The 17,357-nt window shown below is 35.3% G+C and overlaps 1 pseudogene; it reads left to right on the top strand.

Moving 5' to 3' along the window:
- Positions 1-3,691: 3,691 nt before the first annotated feature.
- LOC123847035 (heterogeneous nuclear ribonucleoprotein A1-like) lies at positions 3,692-11,516 on the top strand (annotated as a pseudogene).
- The last annotated feature ends 5,841 nt before the right edge of the window (positions 11,517-17,357 follow it).

Below are 17,357 nucleotides of genomic sequence, written 5' to 3'. Positions count from 1 at the left end.
GGACTTGGCAAGCTGGAGCACCCAGCTTCAGGCTGGGCCCGAACAGAACACGCTCACTGCTGCTCACATGTGATTGGCTGACGTCAGACACATGACCAAAGGCAGAGTCAGAGGTAGGGGAGAAGCACTGTCCAGCATGACAAAGGGAGGTTTCATAGGGGACTAAAAATCATTCTACCATAATCCTGTAAATTAGTCCCAAGCTGAAAACTCTCCTACAAACTTATTATAAATATTCTCAGACTTCATCCTTTAGAATATTGTTTCCAACTATTGCCTCTGTTTTTATCCTCTGTAGCTTTCTTCAGAAAATGTGCTGCAGGCTGACAAACTATTCTCTACATTTCCATTTTATTTTTCATAATTTTTTCTATTGACTGTATATCTCTTTTCTATTCTGGACAAGAAAATGACATTCTATCAAGTATTTTTTTCCTCATTTTGGATATCTAAAAATAAGTTTTATTTCGATTACATTACTCACACAATAATATATGCTCATTCTACAGAAGTCTTATGATGTATATAATGTTAAATCTTCAAACTTCTCCTGCCTCTACTCAGACTCTGAATGTTAATTCCTAACTCCAAAAATAAATATTTTTGTGCATTTAGAGTATATTTGGAATTCTTAATCTGTTTGTTAGAAAATGTATCTATACATGAACATATAAAAATACATCTTTGTTTTATGAAAACTTTTTTTTTTTACACATGTGATATTATAAAGTACATATTTTTGGGGGCAGATCCAAGAATTGGACAGGCCCCATGCAAGTGAAGTGCTCTGCATCTTATGCTTCCTTAGCTTTGTGGTAAATCTGCCCATCCATATATACAGCTACTTGCTTTTTTTCATGGAAACATTTACATTGGATACATTTTCATTGCACAATAATATATAGCTCACATAGTCTATTTTAAATATTGCATTTAATGTTTGTACTAAATCATCATATTGTAGTTTTAATCAAAATGTTTGCCAGTGTTGTTTTTAATGGATAAATATTTCTCTGGGATGCATAGAAAGAACCGTAGTCTTTGTATAAAAGATATACATATTTTTAACCTGAGCATATACTGTAAAATTATCTTCCAAAGAAACTGTTATACACTTTTTCAATAAGTGGTATTATTAATCATTTTCCCCATTTTTAAGCATTGTGCTCATTGGTATGTCTTAATGCTTTGTATTCTATATTGATGAATTTGAATTTTTAAAATGTGTGTTTTTCTTTATTAAAGAGGATGAAACTCTTGATGGATGAGGTGGAGAATAAAAATAAAATATATACCATTTAATGAACTTAAAAAACAAAACACCAAAAGAGACAAGCCCCATTCTACTCCATCAAAGAGAACACGAAACAATGGAAACACTTACACATACACTTTGGAATAATAATCTGGCATTATCTACTGACCTGATGATGCATGTAATCATAGTTTCCCCCAAATAGTCCTAATTTACCTGTTGTTCCAGCATCCTGTTCCATTTAGTATTAATGGTTAGGGTACCATTGTGGCCCTGGGCAGCCACTTGGCTTACCAGCCAGCTATTACTATACCTGCATGCAGGCTGCAAGATGTGAAAGCTTCCAGGCCACCAATTAGGGGGTCAGTGGAAATGTAAGAAATTATAGTTAAAATAGATGTGAAATATATGTTTTTTTAAAAAAGGCTGAGCCATCTGCCATAAAACTTCTTTTTTTTTTTTTAAGACGTATTTATTTTAGAGAGAGAGAGAGAGAGAGTATGCATGCAAACAGGGTGAGGGTCAGAGGGAGGGAGAGAGAATCTCAAGCAGACTCCTTGCTGAGTGCCAAGCTCAACATGGGGCTCAATCTCATGACCCTGAGATCATGACCTGAGCCGAAATCAAGAATTGGATGCTTAACTGACTGAGTCACCCAGTGCCCCAGGAATTTCTAAATAATAATCTGAATACTTTTGCTACAGTTCTTTAGGTATTTATCATAAGCTGTACATCTATAGCTATTTTATTTATTCTGTTTGATAATATTCTTTTTATTTTGTAATAACCCATTTCAGAATAAATGGTTCAAAAGTCAAAAGTTACATATAAAATGCAAGTAATATAAACTGAAAAAATGAATTATAGGATTTTCATTTATTAGAAAACTGAAATGCACAAACATTTTGCAAAATGTTTACGATATTTATGATTTTCTTACGTGTTAGAGTGATATTGTTATCAATATTTTTTAAAAAATAAATAAGACACAATTCTGTGGAAGGATACTCAGCATCCACTTTAGAAGTTAGTAAATTTAACACAACTACCCCAAAAATGGTGATTTAACAAACAAAACTGAAGAAGATACATTTTTTTTTTTTTTTTGAGAGAGAGCACACGTATGTGGGTGGGGGGCAGGGGATTGCAGAGGGGGAGAGAGAGAATCTTAAGCAGGCTCCTCACCCAGCATGAAGCCCAGCCTTGGGCTCGATCTCACCACCCTGAGATCACGACCTGAGCTGAAATCAAGTTGGTTGCTTAACAAACTGAGCCACCCAGGCACTCCAGAACATGCATTTATACATGAAACATGTAAGCCTGTGAAACATGACTTTTCATTTAGATCAGATGGCTAATTTCTTAAATAATTTTTTCTCATATCAATGAGTTACTGTAAATAATTATAAAATGAATTGATACCTGTTAATGTGGTGACTCCAGTAGTTTCATCAGATGCTTTAAGCAGAAATCAGTTAATTCCAATAGAATTTTTTCATTGAAATTAAAGAGTCAAAATAAAGTGTTTAGAAATTCATTCTGACAAAGGTAAAGCATACAATTTTATAATAAATGCTTTTGTGAATTTATTAAAAAGTTTAACACTAAAGATAAAATTGCTTGGTTTATGGTGATAATAGAAATACAAATTTTTATGGACCATAGCACCATGGTGAACACAAAGTTCTCACAAAATTAACAAATCTTACAGAAATGAATTTGGATCTGTGGTGCATACAAAAATTCATAACTGCATCTAAACAAATTGTAATATTTCAATGACCTAGACAGAAGCTGTAGTTGTCAAGTTTTACAATATACATGATTTGAGTAAATAAACTATGAAGTTTTCATAATAAAGTTGATGTTGAAAAAAAATAAACAAACAAAAATCCTTCAGCACCTTAGTATGCACCACACTTTGGATTTTAGAAATGTCTGAGTCTTTTCGAAAGAGTCTTCTTTAGAAATGTTGGCTCAGTCGATTAAGTGTTCTGACTCTTGATTTTGGCTCAGGTCATGATCTCAGGGTTGTGAGATCAAGCCCCGCATTCACTGAGTGTGGAAATTGCTTAAGATTCTCTCTCTTCTTCACCCTCTGTCCCTCCTCTCACTCTGTCTCCCTCCCTCTCTAAAAACATAAATAAATAAAAGAAAAAGAAAAAAAATGAGTCTTTGAAGAATTATTTGGTAAATCGACCTAAGTGTACTACAATTGTACAGAACTTTCTTTTTTTTGTAAATGGGTCCTCTGAAGTTAGAGAACCTTTGTTTTTCTAACACCAGTACAAATATGCAAATTATTTAATAAATTTAGTATCAAAAATCTTTGAAGCTTTCACTGAATTAGTTATTGAAAATAAAGTATACAGATCATCCCCAACTTAGGATAGTTGGACTTAGGATATTTTGACTCTACAATGGTGTGAAAGTGACATGCATTCCGTAGAAGACATTCTTCAAATTTTGAATTTTGATCTTTTCCGAGGTGAGTGACATGCAGCACGATACTGTCTCAGGATGCTGAATGGTGGCAGCTCCCGGGAGCAGCGCCATCAGAGGGCAAACAACGGATACACCTAACCCTTCTGTACCCATACAACCATTCTGTTTTTCACTTGCAGTACGGTATTTAATCCTGTGTATCAGCTTTGTGTTCAATAATTTGCCCGACTGTAGACTAACGTAAGTGTTCTAAACATGTTTAAGGTAGGCTAGGTTAAGGTGTGATATTTAGTAAGTTAAGTGTATTAAATGCATTTTCGACTTAACGATATTTTCAACTTATGGGTTTATCGGGACATAACCCCATCATAAACCAAGGAAGATTTACACCAAAAAAATACATTACAAGATCAAGAGACAAACTGAATAAATTAAATAAAGAGCATCAACCTGTTCATAAAATTTCATTTTTAAATTATATAAATTATATAATCCCTTTCTATAGAATCTTGTCTTGCAGGAGGAAATTTTTCATGGAGTTTCTATTTTTTTTAGGATAACTGTTTTTTTTTTAATAGAATGGAATGAAATTAAAAAGATCTATAATTTTGCAACATAAACGATTTGAGAAGGTTTTCTCCTAATGAAACTATTTGGAAAAAGAAAAAGATTCTTAGTAGAGCCTAAAAGAAAATAGTGTAAAATAATGAAAATTTTCAATAAAAATATTCTCCAGTGAGCAAATTTTTTTCTGAGTTTAGATTTATGTTAGCCCTTTCAGATAGAATATCTTTCTCAATTACAGAGAAGAGTGGGAAATTTAGATTTATTAACCCACTAAATAAAATTTCAAGGGACACATGGCAATTGTGGAAGAAATTTGAAAATATTAAGACTACATTTAAAAAATGCATTCAACATACAAATAATGACCGATTAATGAACTGATTAATAAAAGTTATTTTATCTAAATCTAAGATTATTCTGCTTATTGACTTAAATGCTTAAATAATAAGCATAAACTTTTTTTCAATTTTATATTCATAGTACACAGATATTATGCTTATTTTTCAGAACCAGTTTGATTTCTAAAAACTGTTTTAGGACAGTACTATTTAATTAGCCAACCAATGTATTATAACCTATTTGTCATTCAATAAATATAAAAAACACCTTAAAATTATACAGTGTTGTTTGTTTTAGAACACCTTTAACTCTCCAAGTGTCCCAGTGTCTATAATAACTTATACGGTGACCCTGCCTATGACTGAGTAATACCTTTCTTATTATTTACCCAAAAGAATTCGTGCACAGGAAACCGAAGTGACAGATTCAAAAATGTTCACAGCTCTAGTTTGAGTTTAAAATAAAAAACAATCCAATTGCTTTAACTGTGTGATATACAGAAAAGTCATGAAGAGAGTAAATCCTAAGAGTTCCCATTACAAGGAGAAATTTTTTTTTCCTTTTTTCTTTTCTTCTTTTTTTTAAATTGTAAGCATTTGAGATGATGAATGTTGGCTGAACTTAATGTGGTAATCACCTCACAATATATGTAAATTAAACCATCACACTGTATGCCTTAAACTTATACAGTGATATATGTCGATTATTTCTCAATAAAATTGAGGGAAAATCCAATTGCTCAACACCAGAGGATGAATAAATATAGTTTGTTATAGATTACTATATTACTAATGAAAATGAAACAATGTAACACACAGATGAATCATACCAACCTAAAACTAAGGATAAGGAGACATACATAAGGAGATACATACTCTATGAGTATACTCACAAAACATCAGAAACAGATTAAACTATCATTATTAGCCAGATATTCACAGGAGACAAAACTATAAAGAAATTTCAAGAGGGGCGCCTGGGTGGCTCAGGCATTAAGCATCTGCCTTTGGCTCGGGTCATGATCCCGGGGTCCTGGGATCGAGCCCTGCAACGGGCTCCCTGCCCTGCGGGAAGCCTGCTTCTCCCTCTCCCACTCCCCTGCTTGTGTTCCCTCTCTCGCTGTGTCTCTCTCTGTCAAATAAATAAATAAAATCTAAAAAAAAAAGAAATTTCAAGAGTGTTGTTACTTATAAAGAGAAGATAGAATCAAGGTTTTGGGGGTTCTGGAAATACTCTATTTCTTGACCTTGATGAGTTTAGACAAATGTCTCCCTTATAATATTTCATTTGTTTTACTGTATATGTGTCAAATTTTCATTTTAAAAAGAAAATTTTTATTCTAAAATCCTCCTTTTGGGGCGCCTGGGTGGCTCAGTTGGTTAAGTGACTGCCTTGGGCTCAGGTCATGATCCTGGAGTCCCAGGACGGAGTCCCACAATGGGCTCCCTGCTCAGCAGGGAGTCTGCTTCTCCCTCTGACCCTCCCCCCTCTCATGTGCTCTCTCTCTCTCTTATTCTCTCTCTCAAATAAATAAATAAGATCTTTAAAAAATAAAAATAAAAAAATAAAATCCTCCTTTTGTCATTTGCCAGAATAGTTGATACTTTTGAAATATAAAGCTGTTAAAAAAATTATAAAATAGGGGCATCTGGGTGACTCAGTCATTAAGCATCTGCCTTCTGCTCAGGTCATGATCCCAGGGTCCTGGGACCGAGCCCCGCCATCGGGCTCCCTGCTCAGCGGGAAGTCTGCTTCTCCCTCTCCCACTCCCCCTACTTGTGTTCCCTCTCTCACTGCCTCTCTTTTTGTCACATAAATAAATAAAATCTTTTAAAAAATTATAAAATATATTTTTTATCAAAGTGATTTTCCTAATCTTGGTGAGCATGTGTGTGTGCGTATGACTTGTGCTTACGTGTATGTTTCTATGTGTATATATGTGCACCTCTGCATGTTTGTCTGCATGAGTGTGTGTGTGTCTACATATGCATTTGCGTGTGAGAGTGGTTTGTATGCTTTGGGGTAAGGTAAGGATACATTTCTTGGCATGGAAAAATATGATGATCACAGAAAGATGAAGATGAACTTGGAATTTGAAAATGAAAAGCCCAAAACAGAAAGAAAATTTCAAGTAAAGGAAATAAGAGAAATAAGTATATTGTTTTCATCAACTTTGGTGTTTTAAAATACATACTTTAATATTAGCTTATTCCCAGATTTTTGTTTTCTCAGTGTGTGGTTCATGCAACTATAATGACTTTGTGAAAATAGAGCCCTTAGCTAGGAGAGGAAGAGCTCCACCCTGCTATTCTCAGATTACTCTCATTTCATACTTCTTTTCACTACCTCCTTATGAGTATTATGCCCAAACAAAAACAAGAAACACCTGCTGTAATTTACACAACTTTCAATCAATTCATCAGTAGCTTTAGCGTAAAAGAAAGAAATCAAGCAAATTATTAATCTGTTTGGGAACTGTGTGGACAGATTTAAAGAATGTGGGTATTTTCATTTCAAAGTAATTTGGTTTCTTCGCCTTTTGTAATTATGGAGCACCAAATTCTTTTTGCCTTGCCACTTAGAATTTTCATCATTGCCTTTTATAATATTTATTGAAAAAGTCTATGAATATCAGGCACCACCAAATACAAAGACACACACACACACACACCAATTCCACAAACACAGATAACATGGTCCAGCATTTTCTGGATTCAAGTTCCATTATAATCATTCTGCCATTCCCTCAAATTCTGAATTCACTCCTTTAATCCTCTCAGCCTTTAATGTGGTACTTTGATTCTCAGGTAGCAAATTCACTTAAACTAAACAAAGATTTATTGATTGACTGTTACATAATATATTGGATAAGTTCGCAAACTCTGAAGCTTACAGATCTGGCTTTGAATAGTAGCTCAAATGATAATTAACTGTGTACATATGGGGCACATTAGTTAAACCTCCATACAATTCTACCTCCTCACCTGTAAAATGGTCATTATATCCTGAGATAAAACTTTAGTAATGTAGAAACTAGCTATCAAAATCAAGAAAAATGAAGTCATTATTAGAAAGGTAGTCCATTAAGATTATTGAGCAATTGTCAATTCCCCAGGTTTGTCTAGTAATACAAATATTTGGTGAACACTTTTTTTTTAAAGATTTTATTTATTTATTTGACAGAGAGAGACACAGCGAGAGAGGGAACACAAGCAGGGGGAGTGGGAGAGGGAGAAGCAGGCTTCCCGCGGAGTCGGGAGCCTGATGCGGGGCTCGATCCTGAGCCGAAGGCAGACGCTTAATGACTGAGCCACCCAGGCGCACCTGGTGAACACTTTCTTTTGTTGCTTGGTTTCACCTTAAATAAATGGAATGTAAACCAAAATATTTCTAGGGTTATATCAAATTTTGTGTATCTACTGCAAAAGTTGAAAAAATAATAAATAATTGGAATTTATCACCAAAACAAGTCATTTGTATGGCATTTTTGCATAATCAAATGCACATACAAGTGCCCACCATCTGCTAATATTAGTAAATACAGTACAGCAAATAACCTCACTGCTCCTCATCAATCACCAGGTTGGAAAGCCTAGGGAAAACATACAACCCATTTTCATTCTATAGGATTGGCTGAGTGAAGAAAGAAAGAAAGAAAGAGAGAGAGAGAGAGAAAGAAAGAATTTCTTTCATAAATAAATACATATTTATGCCCATTATGTACCTCTCCTGAAGGTAAAGTTTGTAGTATTTTTTTCTCTTTCTAACTTAGGAAGTTTTTATAAAAATGATAGAGTTTCTATGGAAAAATCTGTATATAGTGTGATGAAAATGCCAGAATTTTAATATAGGTTTTGTCTGATTTGCCTAATTTTTATTATTATAGTTTGCCTTATTCCAAATCAACTTAACAGAATAAGAATTCAGAATAAATTCAGAATAAAGCATCAGCACTTTGGTGTTAACATTAAGTGGGCTATGTTAATACTTCATTATGAGCATATATTACTTATTTCTCTCTCATAAGCCTACCAGTAATGAGTATATATGATTGTCAAACACCTTATTTATAAAAGAGGACATTTTAGCTTAATACCTTACAGGTAACTAACTTTTTATAAGGTACAATTTCTACAGCCCACCTATTTACTTAGGACTCAATTAATTTGCTTCCAACCACCTCTTTTAAAGACTGCAGCATTTCTTTTTTTTTTTTTTTTTAAGATTTTATTTATTTATTTGACAGAGAGAGAGATAGCAAGAGCAGGAACACAAGCAGGGGGAGCGGGAGAGGGAGAAGCAGGCTTCCTGCTGAGCAGGGAGCGGATGTGGGACTCGATCCCAGGACCCTGGGATCATGACCTGAGCTGAAGGCAGACGCTTAACGACTGAGCCACCCAGGTACCCAAGACTGCAGCATTTCTAACTTCATCTACAGTTTAATCTGTTTGAACTTTTAAGTTGTAAAAAACTGTCCTGACTGAAGCCATTTTAAAATAGAGTTGGAGAAAGCCATTTCAGAGAAACTGCCTTACCCACCTTTGTTTGATCTGGGCGCAAACCTTTGGAGTGGGCAAAATGGCAATTGTTTTAAGCAATTACCTGAGGAATCAGTAGGAGAATGAACATTTTGGTCACAAGATTGATAGATGTGGGGTTTCTGAAAATAAAATCAGTCGTCAATTGATGTCTAACCAAGTTAACTTGTTAACACCCAGAGAAAAACTTTTATTTTTCTTTTTTTCAAGTTATGTAATTAACCCCCTTCCTCTTCCTCATAAAAAAACCTTTGCCTTCACCTTAGAAGCAGGAACACTATTTGGGTAACCACCTGAATCTGTGCTCCCCAAAGTGCAATGCTTTAACCCCAAATAAACACTCATTTGCCTCTTTCTCTCCAGGTTGACAATGTAAAGACAGGAAGCAGCCATTAATGATATAACACTTAGAATAAACTCCCTAAATGGAAACAGATTTTGTAATTCCAAATATAGAAGTTTGTAAGTTAATTGAATGGCGAGTATTTTTAAAGATTTGTTTATTTATTTGAGAGAGAAAGCAGGGGGGTGGAGGGAATAGGGCAGAGGGAGATAGAAAGAATGCCAAGCAGGGGCCACACTCATCACAGAGCCCAATGCCAAGCTCAATCCCAGGACCCTGAGATCATGACCTGAGATCATGACCCGAGCTGAAACCAAGAGACAGACGCTTAACCGACTGAGCCACCCAGGTGCCCCTTGAATGACAAGTATTTGAACAAGTGAAGGAAAAATAATCCATTTCTTCTGTCCATTTTATTTCAGAGAAGTAGTAGATGCTTAAAAAAATGGAAGTATATTTCCAATTATAGGTCCTATTATTCTAGGAAATATGGATATAGATAACTAAGTAAGCTCTATATAATACCCTTATGAGTAGTGAAAACATAAAAACTATCAGTTTATACTCTCTTAATAGCTTCTTATAATCTAAGCGTATTTTCTTCTAGACTGTATTGACTATGATATTTCATCATGTTCTTTATCAGTGATATAATTTCTTTTACTATTATGGATATTAAATATTTCCTGCTATTTTCCTCCCATCCTTCAAAAATATGCCATCTAAATAAGAATTAAAGGGGCACCTGGGTGGCTCAGTCGGTTAAGCGTCTGCCTTCAGCTCAGGTCATGATCTCAGAGTTGTGGGATCCAGCCCTATGTGAGGCTCCCTGCTCAGTGGGAGCCTGCTTCTCCCTCTCTCTCTCTTTACCCCTCTCCCCCACTTGTGCTCTCTCTCCCTCTCACTCTCTCTCAAATAAATAAAATCTTTAAAAAAAAGACATAAAAACTTCAATAAACCATCTTTGAGAAATTCCAACAAAAGCAAAGTTCAAACAATTGCTTAACTTAAAATTTTATCAGAGCTTTCTGACTGTGGACACCACCGTGTAAGCATCCCTAAAGTCTCCCTGCCCACCACTGTCATATCTAAGTTAGAGTCTCCTAAAGAGCCTGAATAGCTGCAGAAGTTCTTCATCAGAGGTTTGAGCTTTGAAGAAACTGATAACAGTCTAAGGAGCCATTATGAGCCATGGGGAACATTTATGAACTTTGTGGTAATGAGAGATCCAAAAACCAATGCCTCAGAGGTTTTGGGTTTGTCAGGTTTGCCACTGTGGGGGAGGTGGATACAGCCATGAATGCAAGGCCACACAAGGTGAATGGAAGAGTTGTGGAACCAAACAGGTTGTCTCAAGAGAAGATTCTCAAAGACTTGGTGCCCACTTAACTGAGAAAAGGATTTTTGTTGGTGGCATTAAAAAAGACACTGAAGAACATTATTTTTAACAGTATAGGAAAACTGAAGTGATTGAGATCATGACGGACTGAGGCAGTGGCAAGAAAAGAGGATCTGCTTTTGTAATATTTGATGACCAGGACTCTGTACACAAGATTGTCATTCAAAAATATCAGACTGTGAATGGACACAACTGGGAAGTAAGAAAAGCCCTATCTAAGCAAGAGATGGCTAGTGCTTCATCCAACCAAAGAGGTGGAAGTGCTTCTGGAAATTTTGGTGGTGGTCTTGGAGGTGGTTTTGGTGGGAATGACAACTTTGTGGAGGAGACTTCAGTGGGCGAGGTGGCTTTGGTGGCAGTCAAGGTGGCAGTGGATATGGTGGCCGTGGGGATGGCTATAACAGATTTGGTAATGAAGGAAGCAGTTTTAGAAATGATGGGAGCTATAATGATTTTGGCAATTACAACAGTCAATCTTCAAATTTTGGACCCATTAAAGGAGGGAATTTTGAAGGCAGAAGCTTTAGCCTCTATGGTGGTGGAGGGCTATACCTCGCCAAACCATGAAACCAAGGCAGCTATGGTGGTTCCAGCAGCAGCAGTAGCTAGGACAACAGCAGAAGGTTTTAATTACTGCCAGGAAACAGAGCTTAGCAGGAGAGAAGAGCCAGAGAAATGACAAGAAAGCTACAGGTTACAACAGATTTGTGAACTCAGCCAAGCACAGTGGTGGCAAGGCCTAGCTGCTACAAAGAAGACATATCTTAGACAATACTCATGTGTATGGGCAAAAAACTCAAGGAGTGTATTTGTGACTAATTGTATAAAAGGTTATTTTAGTTTTTGTTCTGTGGAAAGTTTAAAGGATTCCAACAAAGGATTTTAATGCAGATTTTTTTTTTTTTTTTGCACCCATGCTACTGATTGCTAAATGTAATAGTCTGACCATGATGCTACATAAATTGTGTCTAAATAAATAAATGTTGTATCAGAGATTTTAATATTTTAATATGCTGTATGAAATGTCAGGAAGGACAACACTCTGTACAGGATTTCTTTAAAATCTGTAACCATGGAACTGAAGGACAGAAAATTCTTCCACCCCAAGATATGGCTCTTCTCATATTGATTATTTTAAGCTGTTTTTTTCTTTTAAAATTTATTTATTTATTTTAGAGAGAGAGAGATAGCATGAGCAGGAGGGAGACAGAGAATCTCAAGCAGACTCCATGCTGAGCATGAAGCCCAACACAGGGTTTGATCCCAAGACTCTAGATCATGACCTGAGCTGAAACCAAGAGTCAGAGCCTTAACTGACTGCACCAACCAGGCGCCCCTGGTTATTTTTTTAAGTAAGCTCTACACCCAGTGTGGGGCTTGAACTCATGACCCCGAGATCAAGAGTTGCATCTTCTACCAACTGAGCCAGCTAGGCACCCCTTTAGATGGTTATTTTTAAGAAACTGCAGACACAAGAGAAGCTCTGAAAACTGAGTAGAAGTTACTCCTTTGTAAGAAACATTTACATTTATAATGGAAATCTCCATTCATAAGGGTGTCTCATTACACCTCACTATACCTGGAAGAGGGAATGGCTCAATCTCTAGAAATTTATCTATGGAGAAGACAGTGAGTGAAATCTGTGTAACAACCTTATTTTTGTTGACTGTGCTTTTCTTGGCAACCTCTCATAATAAACACCCCATCTTCAATGTCTTCTTTTGTCTTTAGCTGAAGATGGTATTTAAGGTGATGGGTTCAGTCATTTTGAGGTGTTACTCAGTTCTTGGGTCTTTCCCATGTATTCATGTTATTAAACTTTTGTTTTCCTCTTGTTGATCTGCCTCATGTCAGTTTAATTATTAGATCAGCCAAAGAACTTAGAAAGGTAGAAGAAAAATTTTTTCCCCAACAGAACTGTTCCTTTTTCAACTTTACCATAAGATTGAAGACATTTTGAAAAATCTTGTTATAGTGGAAACTGTGGGTTTTTGGACTCCTGGAAACTACATTTAAATCCCAACCCCTTCCAGCTCTGCCTCTGTTAATTAAGTATTTGAGCCTTGATATAGTCATATGTAAACAGGAAATATTACTGACCTAATAGGCCATTGTATAAATGGCATAAGCTAATTCAGATATTAGCTTATGTGAAATGTTCATTTCAACATTTACTTAGGTCCTAGGCAAAGACCAGCACTTGGTTAGGAGCTAGAGATAAAGAGATAATTAAGACATGACTCCTAAGCTCGAAGAGTTCACTATTTTCAAACTTACTCACCAGTTTTTAATCTGGGAATTCCCTCTGGCCACATTCTTCTTATTTTCCACATTCTTCTCTGTATCTTTCAATCACTCTTTTGTGGCTGTCAGCTCCAAACTATCACATTCCTAACTAGAGCATTTTAGCTCTCCATTTCCCCAAACCAACTATCCTTGAACATCTAAAGCCCATAGATGGAAAACAAAAGGTCATATATTCTGGATATCTATCCTTACAGGTACAAAGGATGGAAAAATATTTGAAAGCAGAGATTTTCTTAAACAGACTTCAAGTCAGATTTGTCACAATTATCTCATCCAGTCTTGACATAGATAAAGTGAAGCAATGTCACTGTCTTTTCGTGAAGGGCCCTGAGATCATCTGGAGGGGTTTGTTACTATTATTTTGTCCATCTTCACTTGGTTAGTCCTATTTAAAATAGATTTTTCAAAAAAATTAAATAAAAACACAAATAAAAGCTTTTTCAGCCAAATAATACACATACAAACAGTAGGTCTCTTATATTTAAAAATCAGCAGTTGTTCTGATGAATATAGCAGTGCATTTAAATGAGAAAAGAAAAAATAGATATAAAACTATGAATTCACAAAAAGAACATATTCATATGAATATTAAATGTTTCTTTTAAGAGTTTTTAAATTTATTTATTTACTTATTTACTTAAAGAGTGCATGAGTGGGTGGAGAGACAGAGGAAGAAGGAGAGAGAGACTCTCATGCAGACTCTACATTGAGTGCAGAGCCCAATTCAGGGCTTGGAGCTTGATCTCACGGCCCTGAGCTGAAATCAAGAGTTGGACACTTAACTGACTGAGCCATCCAGGTGCCCCAAATATTAAATGTTTCTTAAGTAATAGATTAGACTGTGCTTAGCTAAAAAAAAAAAAAAATCATAATTTATTCCAATTCAAAATAAATGTTTGAGTAACCAGTATATCAAAGCAATAAAGGCAGTTGTAAAAAAAAAAAAAAGGTACAACCTCAGCATTAAAATAATTTAAATTTTATACTAATGACAAACAATTAAGCATTTATTGAACCTGCTGTGTTTTAGCATTGTTATGAGTCTTTCTGTTTTTGTTTTGTTTTGGATGTGAGGGAAAAGATTAAAAGCTGAAGCTTCAGATTAAAATTTGCAGGAAGGAAAAAAATATCTTGTAATTTTGGGCAGGCAAAATGCTTCTACCCATTAGATAGCAATAATCATAGAACACTTCAGATACATATCTTCAGGAAAAAAATTCATTCAGGTAGTGTGTAAGTTTGGGTTGATTTTTGTTTTCAAAGTTTGTTATTGTAATTGACCATAATAGAGACAAATCTTTTTTAAATTATGTTTGCCAAAAAACAATAAAATAAGGTAAAGTGAAACACACCAAATAATGAGTATAAAAGTTAAATTTTTAAATCTGGTCTGAGTTGCCACAAAAATATTTCCAATAGTGTTTTCCTTCTACTCCCTAGCCTGCTTTGGATTTGGATAACAGAATAAGCCTTGGGCACCCATGTTTTTATCCCAATCCATACAAATCCAGAAAAGAGAATATATGGTAGAGTAAAGATTATAAGGGCAAGATTGGATTCTTGAACCAACTAAGGATTTAGAAAATAAGGAATTTTATTTTTTACATTTCTTGAATAATTTTATTCCCCAACTCTATAAAAATGTTGTAACATCATCTTGTCTTATAATTTTTCATCTTGCAAAAGGAAAATATTATTACTCACTTCTTCCTATGGAGATAATATATGGAAGGAAAGCCTCTCCTCCACCCTGTTAACTGTAATGACTAGGGCCCTAAGAATTAAATTGACAAAAGACAGATTAAGAGGAGAAAGGGTATACACATTTCATTGATGTTAATATTCTTTCATTTGTGGGAATTTCACAGAAAGGAAGTGAAAATCCGAAGAAGTGGTTAGACCTGAGAGCTTATGTACAATTTTAACAAAGGGGGATAAATTCTGGAGAAGTAATTAGATAAGAGAAAAGGGACTTGGGGCTCCTAAGGACAATAAATTGTGGGAAGATAAGTATATGGAGAAACTAGTGGGAAATGAGGGTGCCTTTGTTTGTGCAGAATTATTTCACTGTTTTCTGTCTTCTCCATGGCCATAAAATTCCCCTAGAGAGGGAATTTGTGGCAGTCTTCATTTCTTAGAAATTTCTGCTTTTCATCAGATAAAGGAAGCTCTAAGAAGACCTTTCTGAATCTGTTAATTCTCAATTTGTGTCAGCACAAAACAAGCTATATTTCAAAGTGGCATATTTTGAGGTGACATATTCAGATCCCCTTCAGTAGCAGTTTCAAATGGCAGCCTCAAACAGAAGCATTGTCACTATACTTTTATTTTACAGTTTCTGTTACTGGAAACTAAAGTCAATTAACTCTTGATCATGAACAGTTGTCAGCAGGCATCCCCAGTCAGGATTCCAGCTGTAGTTTCATTTCCTGGAAGAGCTTCAGCCAAGGTAAAGGAGCCAGATTCTCTCCAGCACTTGGAAGATTCTGACTACCTTAGGCAATTCTAGGGGTTCCTTTCCTCACGAGTTTCACTTATATTTTCAAAGATCTTACAACGAACAAATGTATCTACCTATTCAGAACATAAGGTCCCAATTTCTGAAAATGTATTATGTCTGTAATGTAAATATCCAGGAAAAGGAGCCTACTCTCTCTTGTTTCACACATCCTACATGATGCTGTGGATTCCAGAATAAGATCCATTAATCGAATCAGTTACCACGTAAAAATCAGAAATTAATAGCTTCCCTTTGTCTTTCATCTTTACATCTTGCTCAAATGCCAAATGCCTCTTGTTAACAAAATTCTGGTAGAATACTGCTGGCAAGTAAGTCAGAGAAAAACAGTTTCCAGAGTTTACTTTCTTACCTATAGGTATGATTTAGAGTTATCTGAACAATTCACAAATATTATCAAGTAGCTCCCTTGACAGTTTTTGTTCTACTCAACAAAACATTAGAGTTGTTTTCCTTCAGATTATTTTATCTGCTATGGAACCTTTTATTTTTTTTAATTGTATGATCACCAAAATAAGTTTTCCAGAGTTAAGTTCTTACTAATAAGATTAGTGAAATGACTGAAGCATTCTCTACATTTACCCCAAAAGAGTACTATATCTTTTGACCAAGGATATAAGGCTTACATGCCAAAGCAATTACATGCAGGTTTCAGATTTGGGTAAATACAGCAAATAACTAAGTACTAAATCCAATGTCCTCTACTTTAAGCAATAAGTAAACCAAAGGATGGTGTTCTTCCAGGTGGTCCTCAAAACTTTCCCTAATCTTAGCATTAAGAAGCATGTTAAATATCACCTATACCTCCAAAATATCCATGTCCACATTTGCTAAAACACTATTTTCTATTAGACTATAACTTTAAAAAGTAAGAATAATTCCATGCAAGATTATATCCTGTCACGTTGGGCTATCTCTTGTGTGTCCTATCAGCAAATGTGAAAACTGAAAGACAGTGTGTGAGTCCAATTCTCTATCATCTTCGGGTCAAAGGAGTCTTTTCAGGCGGTACTCTCAAACTAAAAAAGGGTAAAAGAACAAACTCCACTCATTTCTTTTTTGTGTATAGGAACGGAAAGTAAACTACAGCTCCCAAACCAGGCCAGAGTATATATTTTACTCATATGTCTAGATAAGTGCACTGTACAAGCTATATGATATGACACAGAATCTAGAGCAGTATACACTTTTTAAAAATGCCATTTCTGTTACTTTAAATCAAAAGGTAAGGGAGCAGATGGGCAATTGCCTTGAATGAGAGAGAAGATCAAGTGCAGGATGAATTATCAGAGCCTGACTACAGGGGCAACACTCTGCAAAACAGTTGCAAAATTTAGTTTTGGGTAATGACTTTCCTATTCAACCTACACTTCTGAGTTTAGGTTATATAATATTTTTGAGGTTAGGTTACTGCTTACAATTTAAGAATGGAACATTGAATCAGATTTCCAATGAATTCAGTTGGGTAATAAAAATGTTGCTAAGTGAACTGAGTATAAATATGAATAAGAACATAGGCATTTATTTAGCACGGAGGGTGTATGATGTGTTGGTTGGAAGTTACAACTTATTTTATCAAAGCTGCCCTTAGCAACTTCTACTGTGCAGTATTTGGCTGTCAAGGTTACCAGCTGTTCTTCACAACC

Source organism: Mirounga angustirostris, unplaced genomic scaffold, assembly GCF_029215605.1.
Source record: "Mirounga angustirostris isolate CCGP_5_RB_7025 unplaced genomic scaffold, mMirAng1.0.hap1 SCAF_6, whole genome shotgun sequence".
In the NCBI taxonomy this organism is placed as follows: Eukaryota; Metazoa; Chordata; class Mammalia; order Carnivora; family Phocidae; genus Mirounga; species Mirounga angustirostris.
Note: the sequence above shows the minus strand (reverse complement) of the source record. Positions and strands in the feature narration are given on the sequence as shown.